Source organism: Pipistrellus kuhlii, unplaced genomic scaffold, assembly GCF_014108245.1.
Source record: "Pipistrellus kuhlii isolate mPipKuh1 unplaced genomic scaffold, mPipKuh1.p scaffold_m20_p_1, whole genome shotgun sequence".
Lineage (NCBI taxonomy): Eukaryota > Metazoa > Chordata > Mammalia > Chiroptera > Vespertilionidae > Pipistrellus > Pipistrellus kuhlii.
This window is the reverse complement of record NW_023425404.1, coordinates 66534577-66548331: the sequence shown is the minus strand read 5'-3', so window position 1 is coordinate 66548331 and position 13755 is coordinate 66534577.

Sequence of the window (13755 nt, the reverse complement as noted above, 5' to 3'; positions counted from 1 at the left end):
TCACACTTCTAGGAATATATTTTAAGGAACATCAATCAGAAAGGATATATGCACTCCTATGTTCATAGCAGTACAATTTATAATAGCTAAGATCTGGCCCTGAGCTGCCTTTCCACCTTCCCACACTGCTCAGAGGCCCAGAATGGCTGGGGTGGTGCAGAATGCCTGTGCTGTCACATGGCGACGATGCAAGTGTCTCGCCCTGCCCAACCACTTGGGGCTCCTGAGTATACAAATGAACCCACCACCTTTGTTGAGTTCATTTGCATACTCACTCCTGATTGGTTAGTGGGAGTCGTGAAGGTATGGTCAATTAGCATGTTTCTATTTTATTAGTGTAGGTACTTGCACCAAATGACGGAACTCTAGTTATAAAACTTTGAATAATATGTAGCAGGAAAATAAGGTAATTTACAAATGGAGTACATATCCCTTGCATCAGTGATAACACAGCATATATCTTTCCTGTGCTAAATATCTGACAATGTATTGTGTCTTTACAACCCCTATCCTCATGCCTTGTCCTCTTCAGTCCACTGTAATCTCACCTGTGTCTCTATTGAAATTACTCCCAATCCAGACATTAACTCCTCTGCTGTTTTTATTATTATAAACCACTTCTTATTTGCTTAAAACTTTTTACTCCTTTTATGTCTAGAACACCAAACTCCTTTAACTCTCTCCTAAATAATATCAGTCTTCTCTCTTTTATCTTGTAAATACTGGTGCATTTAACTCTTTTCTCCCTACTAAATGAATCTTCTTATTCTAAATTTCTCCTTGAATACCTCTATCCCTCTGTAACCTTAACTCTTAAATGATATAAATGATAGCATTAGCTATAATCTTTCCTAAGAATATTAAATGTGAAACTACCTAATTTCTCCACTTCAGTATCTCAGGGGTTCTTTATAGTTCAGATATCTAAAATGGAACTCATATTCCTTCCAAAACAATTTTCCCTCCTAAAACCTATATATCAATTTATAGTTCCACCAATAATCCAGACATTGAGTCAAAAATCTTGGGCCTTTTTTCTTTTTTCAATAGCCCTCAGCTTTACCCCCATACCAAAATTACAAGTTCTACTGGACAATTTTATCTAGTACTTATTTACTAACGCTGGACAACCATTTTTATTCTGGGTCCACTCTTCACCCTATTTGACCTAGAATTTTCAAATATACTATTGATTTTATATCCCAGGCCCCTCAACTCCATCCTCCACATAGCATTAACATCCTGAAGCATAGAGCTGATGCATTCATCTCTCAAAAATTCTTCCAAGTTTCCTGTTTAATTAGAGCTCTAATTTTTAAAAACATGTATACAATGATCTATATGGCCTTAACCCCACCTGCTTCTCCAGCTTCATGTTGTCCCGGGTGCCTTACACTTTAGCAACAATTACTTAAAAAGTGCTAAACACATCCTTCTAAGCTACGATTATATCCTTTGCTCAAATAACTCCTTCTACCTAAAATAAATATACCCATGCCATTCTTTCTTCTACTGGTAATCAACACTTGTCTTTAAAGACTTAAATCATATACCATGTCCTCCAGAGATTTTTGTAACACTTTTCCTTACTAGCTTAACTATAACTCATCTATTTTTCACAATACCCTACCCAACACATTAATGACATTTGATTCTTACAATAAAACATTGCTTTATGTTCTTCTTTTCGACTCCTTTCTCCCTATAACCAACGTTCTACAAAAATAGTTTTCTTTTTGTATCAATATAACTTTAAATTACATGATATGTATAGAGTTCAACAAATGGTGTTTGAAATGATGTTGAAAAAGAAAAAAAAAGCAGCTGACCTGGGTTGTATTATTGAGATGGTAGAAATATGCCTTCACTGGAAATATTAAGAGATATTTAAATGTTGGGAGCCACCAGAGTTGGGACAAGCAACTCAGTCTTAAGGAAATAGAATTAAGTTCCTTCTAGCAGAAGTTATGCGGTGCCCTGAGGGCTTGGCCAGAAGATAAGATTAACCTGGGGCTTAGCATCTCCTGTCTTCCTGCCTCTTCCCCTTCCTGATCCTCCCCCCTAGATAGCCCAGCCTTGGAATGTTGCACCTTGAAATGTTAACATCTTTGCAACTTCCCCTTCCTGATCCTCCCCCATGGACACTGCCAGGGACCCCTCTGCATGGGCGGCCCTGCCCCCCTTTGTCTCTGCTGTATAAATACAGCCATTTCAGAGAATAAAATTGAGGCTTGATCAGAACTTTGTTTTGCCTCCATTCTTTTGCGTTCCTTGTTTGCTTCATTCTCTCAGGTGGTTCTTGCGTGCCCCCGTTGTTGTCCCGCGGGTCGGGACATTTAAATATCCCATTGCTTGTTGTATCTCTTCAATTATTTATCATAGATATTGTAGAGGGGATTCATAAATCAGACAGAGGTTCCAGATAAAGTAGAGGTTCTCCTAAGTCCAACAGTCCTTAATTGCATTAACACTATGCCAGTCACAAAGATTTAGGCGCTAACAGAATTTCAATTATTTAATAATAATCTGTGTGTCAAAATACAGAAAACATTGTATATGTTAATCTGTGTTTGGTATTTCAGTTTTTGGAATTTCTGATTCTTTGTTTCTTTATAAAACTAATATATCTTTTACTGTCATTCAAGGTGGTGTGCAGTTTACACAAAAGGGGTCAGTATTCAATTTATACAATTAATCCATTTATTATACACTATTCAATAAACACAATAGGGGATATCACTAATTTTGCAAATGTAAAAACATATTTTAAAATTAAATTATGAGACACTCAGTTTGTTGCTTTTATATTATTGAAGACCTCAAAACTTAGCAATCCAAGTTCTTGACCTTTACTTAATTTACCTTCTCATTAAGTGTCTTCTTCTCTGATTAGACTTCTTAAATGCTTACAAAAGAAACTTGTGATTAATGACAGTTAAAACTTATTGGACTTGAAGGACAAATGCTTGCTTCACCAGTTAAGGGAACGAGCTAATCAAAATGAGGAAGTGCAGGGCAAGGGAGAACAGGGAGAGAAAGGAACGCAGTGTGAATCTATATAGATTCGCTTGAAGTGATCAGCTGAACTGTTAACTTTTCATTTACTGCATCACAAACTTGACTCAACCTTTGTAATAAGAATAATGGAGCAATTCTTATATAAAAAAAGTATAAAACCTCAAATTAAGCCTCCCCCTCTTATTTTTATAGCTACTTCACAGTATATGTTTCACACTATCTTTCACAGATTGGAAAACCTTTTCCACCTCCCCAGTTACAAATTCTACTATAACAAACCAAACTGGCTGTCTCTTCGGAGACCATATTTCATACTTCAGCATGAAATTGAGACTGAACTTTTATTTTCTGAGAAGGTGACACAATTTTCTTTTATATGGTGTGGTCTCATTCTTTAGCTTTCCAGTGGCCTCACAGGAGTGGGTGCCTCAAATATTTCAATGTTAGATTGTTTGTGAAACAGGGATGAATCAGTCTTGAAAAGGAGGCAGAAATCCTTTTCGGTGGAAGCATGCCAGGTAACAATTCAGAGTTTGCCTTGTTGATATTTACTATGTGTTTCATCAAAAAATTGCACTGTTGATAGAAACTCAGACACCTAGAAATGTAACCTACTTGGCTATATGTTCTCCCTTTTCAATGAATCACTGAAAAATAAGAAAGGATTAGAAAAAACAAGGATGAATTTTCTGTTGTCTGAATATTTTTATACATATACAGTGGTACTATCGGATATTTGGAGGGGAAAATACTCTGTGCTTCCTACACGATATGGAAAATATTCTTTAAAAAATATATGTACATATATATATTGATTTCAGAGAAGAAGGGAGAGGGAAAGAGAGATAGAAACATCACTAAAGAGAGAGAATCGTCGATTGGCTGCCTCCTGCATGTCCCCCACTGTGGATCAAGCCCACAACCTAGACATGTGCCCTTGACCAGAGTCGAAACCCTTCAGTCCATAGGCTGACACTCTATCCACTGAGCCAAACCAGCTAGGGCTGGAAAATATTCTTAATTAAAATATTATATCTATACTGACTTTCAGAAAATTTGTATGAGGATGTGATATATTAGAACAGAGTGAAAATATATTAGAACAGAGTGTAAAATGGCTTTACTATACTTGAAAATTTAAAGTACCTAAGAGCTTACTTTCCTTTTGTTACTTTAGATTCTCCAGAGAAGATTCATTTGTTATTTCTTTAACATATTTCTGCTCTATCTGTGCTAGTCTATCTAATAAACCATTACATGGAACAAGAACAATCATATCAAGAAGGTAAAACAATTCAGAAAATACAAATTTGGCCATTTTTATTTCTGTTTTTTATTGTCTTAAATACCACCCTTAATACGATATCTTCCAGAAAGAAGGCACTTGTTCTTCCATTTGAGGTCTCCAGGGGGCGATGAAGAGAGGCATCATGTCATCTCTGCAAGGTTTTTGAAGGGCTCCAATGTGGTAATGGGAACAATGTTCCCAAAGCTGTTCTGGGACATCAGATGGCTGCTTGCTTTGGCAGATTCAGTGACTAGTACTTTTCCTTCAGCCCGTTTACTGGAAGATCTCCCTTTCTTATCCCTTCTCCTCTTTTCATACACATAAGAGCCCTATGAGATGACAGTACTTTTAAACATTTTTATAATGTTCTTTTTTCTCTGTTTTTTCCAATGTATTGATATATGTTTCATATTTCTCCTTTTTTAAACAACTCTTTCATATTTCATAAAACAACTCTGAAGTCTATCATCAGGGAATAAATCCTAATACTTAAGGCAGTCTTTAAAAATCACTTTAGCCTTAGCTGGTTTGGCTCAGTGGACAGTGTTGGTCTTTGGATGGAAAGGTCTTGGATTCGAGTCCCATCAGAGCCATGTACGTGTAATCTGGCTGCAGGCTTGATCCCCAGTAGAGGTTGTGTAGGAAGCAGCTGATTGGATCTTATCAATGTTTCTATCTCACTCCCCCTCCTTTCCTCTCTCTCTAAAAACCAATAAAAACATTAAAAAAATAAAAAGTAAAAAATCCCTTTAATATATTATTAGGTTTATTAATATGATTTAACATTCATCTCATTGGTAAGAACTTTTCTATCTCTTTGTTAACTTGTATGACATATTTTTTGCCCATTTGTTTCTGTAGTCAATTTACTTAATGTAGAACCTAGAAATTTAGATGGGTAAAAAAAAGAGATTAGAAGTTCAAAGAAAATTCATCTATAAAGCTGATTCTAAAAATGTATTTGAAAAGGCACAATAAACAAACGGGATAGCAAAAACATTGTTGAAAAAGAAGAATGAAGTTAGAGGAATGACACTATCTAATATTAGGATGTAACATAATGCTATAGTAGTCAAGATATTGTGGTATTGGAAAAATAGTAGACACATAGATCAATGCAAAAATAAAAAGAGAGTCAAGAAATAGACCTATACAAATATGGTCAAATAATTTATGACAAAAGTACAAAGGCAATTTAATGAAAAATGGAGAGTTTTGCCAACAAATGGTGTTGGAACAATTGGACAACCATTTGCAAAAATATCAACCTTAACCTAAAGTTCTCACCATATACAAAAAATAACTAAAAATGGATTATATATAAATATGAAATGTAATACTATAAAACTTTTAGAAGAAAACATAAGAGAAAGTCATCATGGTTTATGGTTAGGCAAAGATCTCTTAGACATGACATAAAAACACATTCTATAAAAGAAAAACTCCATAAATTGGAATTCATTACAATTAAAAAACTTTTGTTTAATGTAAGACACTATCAAGAGAATTTAAAGACAAGCTATAGACTAGGAGAATATATTTGCAAAGCATATATCTGACCAAGAACTTGTAACCAGAACTCTCTATACTCAAAGTAATAAAATAACACAATTTTAAAATCTATAAAGACTTGAATAGACATATCACTAAAGATGATGTGTTGATGACTGAAATATAATATATTGATGATATCAAATGATGAGAATGAGGAGGATCAGAATGCTCATAAATTGCTCTGGAGAAAGCAAAATGGTTTGGGTAATAGGAACAATAGTTCACTAGATTCTCATTAAGTTCAACACATATCGTATTTCTCAACAATTCTACAGTTATGTATTTAATTAGACATGAAAATTATGTTCACACACAAATCTGTACCCAAATGTTTTTAGCAACTCCATTCATAATTATCAAACATAAAACAACTGAAATATCCTTCACTAAGTAAATGCACAAACAAATGGCAGTACATTCATATACCAAAATGGTACTTACTAATAAAAAAATGAACTACGAATACAATCAACAACTTAGGTAAATCCCTAACTATTGATATTATACTCAGTGAATGGACCAATCTCAAAAGGTTACACATTGTATAATCCCATCTATGTAATACTGTTGAAAGGACGAAAAGACAGTGATGAAGAAGAGATTAGTGGTTGCCAGTGATCAGGGGCAAGTGTGTAACTATAAAAGAATAGTTTAGAAGAGATAAACCAAAGAACTTATATACTTCCTAGAGGCTTGGTGAACAAAATTTGTGCACTCGGGTGTGTGTGTTGGGGGGGGGGGGGGGTGTCTCTCAGCCCAGCCTGCACCCTCTTGCAGTCCAGGAACCCATAGGGGATGTCTGATTGAAGGCTTAGGCCTGCTCTCCTTGGAGAGCTTCTGCATTGAAAGTCTGCCCCCTGGTGGTCAGTGTGCATCATAGCAATCAGCTGTTTCACCATTTGATCAATTTGCATATTAGCCTTTTATTACATAGGATATGCATAGCCCATGGACAAAGGCAATAGGGTAGTAAAGACCTGGGAAGGAAAGGAAGATGAGAGTAAAGAGAGGAAATAGAGGATATCTGTAATACTATCAACAATAAAAATATAGAAAAGAATAGTTCGAAGTAATTTTTGGTAGTGATGAAAATATATCCTAGAAGAGAAGGCAGTTATACAAATATGTGTTAAATTTCACCTAATTTTGTGCAAAAAAAAAAAGTCCACTTTACTGAATGTTAATTTTTAAAAATAAAATTTTAAAAATGAATCTGTGAAAAACTGAAAATAAAATTGTATTTCGTTTAATTTTTCTTTTATTAATTCAAAGAGGAGGAGACTAGGCAGAATGGTTAATTCAATAAAGGTCTTCAAATATATGATACATTTTGAGGGTATAAACTAGCTTTCAATTTTTTTCTGATTTAACATGAAGAGAATGGTAGATTTCATAGCAAATCCTTCTCTACATATCTAAAATATAGGATTAATTTTCATTAACCTTGGTATAACCATTTAGTCAATAATTATGAAAATATTTATTATCTCACATGGTCAGCAAAGGGTTGTCATAAAGGACAAGACAGGCAACAGCAGTTCTAAAATAATTTAGTGTTTTCCTTCTATGAAGCTTGTTTATATATATTTTAAAAATGTGTTGTTTCAGAAAACTGACTTTGTTTATAAAAATAGTTACTTCAGTTTGTTTGGCAATGAAGAAAAGAGATAATTATATTAGGTAAATATGTTATTAATAGAAAAAAAATTATAAAATAATACTGTATTTTATGTTGTCGTTAACATCTTCTTTAAAGCATTCCAGGGTCAACCTTTAAAATCCTACTATTATAAAACCACCAGTGAAACTTGACCAGCACTCAAGCTGGGCAAACCGCAAATTCCTTTCTTTTTTCAAAATGAAGTAAAATACTACTAAAAGTGACAGTGATACTAGGACAAAATCATTTCTTTTCCTATTTACATTGGTATATTGTATTTCAGTTTACTTTGTTGTTGTTGATGTCAATCCTCACTGGAGGATATTTTCCCATTGATTTTTAGGGAGAATAGAAGAGAGAGGGAAAGACAGAGAGAAACACATTGATTTGTTGTCTTCTGCAAGAGTCCTGACCAGGGCCCAAATGGGGTGAGACCTGCAACCAAGGAATATGCCCTTGACTTGAATTGAACTGGGACCCTTTGGTCCACAGGCAGTTGCTCTATCCACTGAGCCAAACTGGCTAGGGCTATTTCAGTTTATATAGAACTAGAGGCTCAGTATAAGAATTTGTGCCTGTGTGGGGTCCAGCCAGCCAGCCCCAATCAGGGCCAATGGAGCTGGGCTAGCCAGGGGCAGGGGACATGGGAGGTTGGCAGGCTGGCCTAGTCCCCAATCAGGGTGCGGGGGGGTTAATTGGGAGCTGTGCTGGCAAGGAGGAGGGGCCCCAGGCTGTTGGCCAGCTGGCCCTGCCCCCTGGTTGAACTCAGGTCAAACTCTAGGTCAAAGGAGCAATTTGCATATTACCCTTTTATTGTATAGGATAGTTAAGATGAGCTCATTAACAAAACAAAATATGGGTAACTAAACAATAAGTTACTAAAATAAAGCAGCTTGAATATAAATAGATATTCATGAATGACATAAAATTGTCCAGATTCTATGTATAATTTACCAGTTTTCAAGGACTTTGAGCATTAAAAATTGGGAAAAAATAAACAATTTAATTTTATCCACCTCTAATCACTTCTCAGTATCACTCATGAAGTAATTGATCAGCATAAACTTTATTTTTCCTGGCTCGAACTGACAATTAATTGTTCTTTTGGTATGAGAGCAGTAACTGTTGCCTTGACCTTCTTTATATATTCTTCAGGAGCTTATTCAATGTTTTATTTCATGTGATTGACAACAACCAATTATTTTAATGTAAGAGCATTCTCATGAGCATATTGTTTACTGCATAAGAAATACAATATTGTGTATATTAAGTTTATAGTTATTGGATTCTGAATAAAAATAAAGCAGTTTGACTTTCTTAGTTGATTTTATACTTTATTGTAACAAATACAGTATAAGTCTACATTAATTGGCTTGCAGCATTGAAAAATAAACTTTAAATGAACAGAAGAATATAGGTAGCTATGCCTTTCCAAATATTCTAAACACAAGAACACACAGGTTGGTTTGAGAGTCTGATCGCTGCTTCTCTTTCTCTGGGTCTGTTTATGTTGTTCATTATTTCAACCAAAGGACTTGTGGGCATACATATGGGCCTAGCCAGTGGCCATGGACAACTGGGGTTGGGGGGGGGGGGCATATCTAGGGAGGGGTTTGGATTGGGAATGGGGGAATAAGGACAATTATGTGAGACCATAATCAATAAAATAAATAAAATAAAATAAAATAAAATAATAAAACGATTTTAAAAAAAGAACACACAGGTTGGATGGGCCACATTGCTATAACTATTAACTAGGCCAAGGTGGGTATATCCTCTTATCACACTGTAATAACATTTCTAGTTCATGCCATAAAGGATAGAATGGCACCAACCTTATGAGGGTTAATATGAAAGTTACCGCCTAGAGGTATTCTCTCTTAAATGTCACCCAGAACAGTATTACCCCTTTAATTCATCAGACTCCAGACTCAGGGTCATAAAATAAGCACAGTAAAGTGCCCTTTGTGCCCTCCAATTGTCAACAGCCTCCCTCAGAACCATTCATCACCATAGGTGATAGATTCCTTGTCTTTTTCCTGTTTCTTTTGGCTCTTGACTCTATAAATAATTTCCTGTTAACAGTTTTGTCTCACACTCTGGAAATGATGTTTCCTATGTCTTCTGTGGCCTTGACTTCTGGCTTCCCTTCTTGACCACAAGAATGATATATACCCCCTTAATTACATTGCCTCTAGCTTCTCTGAGTAGACATCTCAAATGCTGTAGCCTGGGCCAGGAAGTCTACAGTTCCTTAGCAAAACTATGTAATCAGCTTTGTCATTTAGTTTACCCTGAATACAATGTAGTGCTTTAGTATGTATAGGATATTTTCATTTACATTATTCATTTGTATTATTGTTATCCATAATAAGCAGTTTAGATACTCAGAGTAAATATAGTATTTCTAAGCTAAGAAAATTGCCACTTAGAGAAACTCCCCGGCTAAGGACTCACAGTAGTTTACTGAAAAGGTTAGAGCTCCTAGCCAGCCTACCACTTCCTTTCCAGTTCTCCTTGCACAGGTCCATACTAGCATATCTAATTTATCTCATGGAAAAATGAAACCATAAACAAAAACTATTGCTTCCTAACATCTCTCTATTTTTTAATATCCAAATTGGAAACTTTCTAACAGTGATATTATGAACTTACTTTCTCTTTTTGAGTATGAATATTTAATAGCTATAAACATGCCCTTATGCTCTGCTTATGCCCAAGAGATATATGACTAGGCCTACAAAATATCAGCAGTAGTCTAATAAGAAAATTTTATACACCCAAACCCTTATTTCTTTTCCATTCTTATTAATTTTGTATGAAATATGCCAATAAATTAACTCTTAGTATCCACTAGTGGTAGGAAATACTAGTGCATATGTTTTTCTTTCTTTTATAAAGAATTAAAACACACACACACACACACACACACACACAAGTTTAGTACAGAGAAAGCCAAGGAAATAAAAGTTAGGATCAATGCCTACTTTCCAGAATTTATACACAAATCCCTTTATATGTAAATATACTTGACTCATAAATATACTTTTGATAATTATACATTTACTCAATGCTAGTTAATCATCTATGAGGCTTTAAGATATAGTATATCATCTGTTAACGCTCCAAAGCTTCTGATCTTTATAAAAGACACAATTTTAACAATAATTGCTAAGATAGCTTTGCCACTTGAATATTTGGCATAATTTTCATAAAAAGTACATATATCAAATATTACATAAATGTTTGCTATTTTAATAATTTCTAATATTATGGAAGTCAATAACATTAAGATAAATGATTTAGCTCACATTGTATATAGTGGTTATCATAATGTGTATATGTTGCTCATTAAATAGTCCAAAGTTTTCTAATTTCTCTATGTAATTTCAATAATTAAAATGCTGTTAAAAGCATTCTTAGGTATTCTTTTCTGAGTTTCATTTTTGTTTTTACTTTTTGTTTTGTAAGTAATTTTTTTCAATTGTTTACTTTTTACAATATCAAAGAAATATTTATCTCATAAAATGTGAGTCACTGCTTTGGTTTCTTCACTGAGTAATGAATATTGTTTCTTTTATTTGTTATTCTCTGCTTTAAAAAACATTAATCAAAATCCTCCTTTATGAATTCAAAATGTTTTTAAAATTTTACTTTTTACTTCAAATTGCTGTTCAATGCCATAAGATACTTGCTCTAAAATTAACTCTGTCTTTATGGTATTTTATATAAAAAGACATAAGGATTTGTATTTGAGGTATCATCAATTGTCCTTGTTTTGTCTTGTTTTATAGAGATATCACAGAACCTTTGTATATTATTCTCAGGATATTTCCAAAATAACAGACAACTCCCTAATCTGGGACAGGCCTAGTTTTGATTTTATTAAGTTTAAAGTTTTGAAACACCATAAGACATAAACCAAACTCTTTTTAAAAGAAACTATCTCCTTTATTGTCTACTCTAAAATAATGCCAACCTATATTAATAATAACCATACACTTTCTAGCTCTCTGATAGTGAGATTTCTTCTTTCAAACATCTTAACAGTTCAATCTCTCTCCTTCTGTGGGGGAAAACTTTTCTTATCACAACCCAAAGCTATCATTTTACTTGTGATACAGAAAAAGATTGATCTAAGTGTTTTGCAAAGCATTTCATGTTATTTTCCCTTGTTGCAAAAGTATTATCTTTTAAGAATAGATATTCAGAACCTTGTCAAAAGTGTCACATGGAGAGTATAACAAGTAAGTGGCAGGAGTGATCAAGCATGTTTCCAAAGACCACAGTTGCCAATCCATGTCTCAGACAGAGAACAAGTACCAGGAACAGGGCCAGTTACATCATAGACATCCCATGACTGCCTCTATAATGAGGAAATTAATAACTTTTTATGATGGACTTAAAGCAAACCATATGATACTATCCCTGCAGGGTGTTCTTCACTACCATTTCATTCAGTTAGATCTTAGAAGATATAAAAATCCCTAAAATGAGTCAGTTTCCATGTTTAGCTAAGTATAGTGATGACATTAACAGCCTCATGCTCTAATTCCTATGCCTGAGTAGCATCATTCTAAGCAACAAGCGGTGGTGGAAACAGTGGAAGCAGTACAGTCACAATATTTCTTCATGATCACTGCAATCCCAATTTCCTAACTAGGTTATGGGGGACAAGATATTTAAAAAGCCTAGAAATATTATTTCTCATATTATTTATTAATTTTGTGGAAAAATCACCTTTACAATGGATAGCACTATGGTTACTGCCTTAACCGAGTTTTTAAACTTAGCATAATATGGAACAAACTCATATTATAGGTGCCTCTTGATATAATATTATGTGAAATAGACACATCATCTAATCACGAAGAAACAATAAAAAATCCAGATAATAGGGAATTCAACATGACAACTAACCCAGGTGCTTTAAAAAGGTCAATATCACGAAAGACCACATATCCTATATAATAAAGGGCTAATATGCAAATTTACTGGACGGCAGAAGGACCAGTGGAATGACAGCTTGCTGTGACATGCACTGACCACCAGGGGGCAGATGCTCAGTGCTGGAGCTGCCCCCAGCCTGCTGGCCCCAGGCCAGCCAAGGTGGGTGCCATCCAGGCTCCCCCACATCACTCTGCCAGTCACCCCCCAGAGGGGAGGCAATGACTGACCACTGCAGTGGTGGCGAGGATGAGGGGTAACGGGTGGGGGAAACTGGCGAGCAGGTGGCCAAGGCATGTGGGATGGTGAGGGCTCTGATTGCCCCGCAAGTTACCCCACAGATCAGCCCTGATCACCAGCCAGGGCTAGGGACCCTACCAACGCACGAATTTTATGCATCGGGCCTCTAGTAGAAATATAAAAGGTAAGGGTACTGCTCTAGGTTAAAGACCAAAGAGATATGATTATCAGATTCAGTGGATGACCTTTGATTGTATCTGTCAGAGTTTTAAAAGACATTTTAGATATTGTCAAAGAATAGGTACAGAATGAATATAAGATAATGTAATTGTATCAAGGTTATATTTCTAGAAGTATGAGATGGGCTATATTTCTGTGATTTTTGTGGTTATGTGGGAGAATGTCCATGATCCACCAGAAAGTACAGCAGAGTGGGAAGGGAGTGATTGTGACATGCATATGGGTTAGTCATCAGGAGAAAAAAATAACTATAAAAGAAAGGTGACTCTCCATACTCCCCTCAGAGTAAAATTCTGCATGATATATTAAATAACTTATGTGTCAAATACAATTCTAGATGCTGCAGTTAACAGTGAACAAAACAAACTCCTTTTATCAATTCCCTTTTTGTTACCTTATGACCCTTCCTTTTAACTTGTTGGCTTGAATTTGAGCTTCTCCTTGGCTTCCGTGGACAAAACAATGTTTACTCTTAAGATATAGCTTATCTATTCTGATTTAAAACACACACACACACACACACAGACACACACACACACACACTATTCATTCTCCCTTATCCTAGGGATTCTCAAATTTTTGTCTTTTTACTACCTCCTTTCTTGTTTCTCATTATCAATTTGCTTTTGTAATTTGATTTTTATCATTCAAGAGACTGAAAGAATGGCAAATGAATTTTCACTCCATCATCTTAAATGAGGAGATATTATCTGATAACTTCTAAAGAGATTGTCTAAGAAGATTATATAAGTGGTATTATTTAGAAAACTTTTGTCCCTTTCTGAAAGTGAAGTAGCAGCTGGTAAGA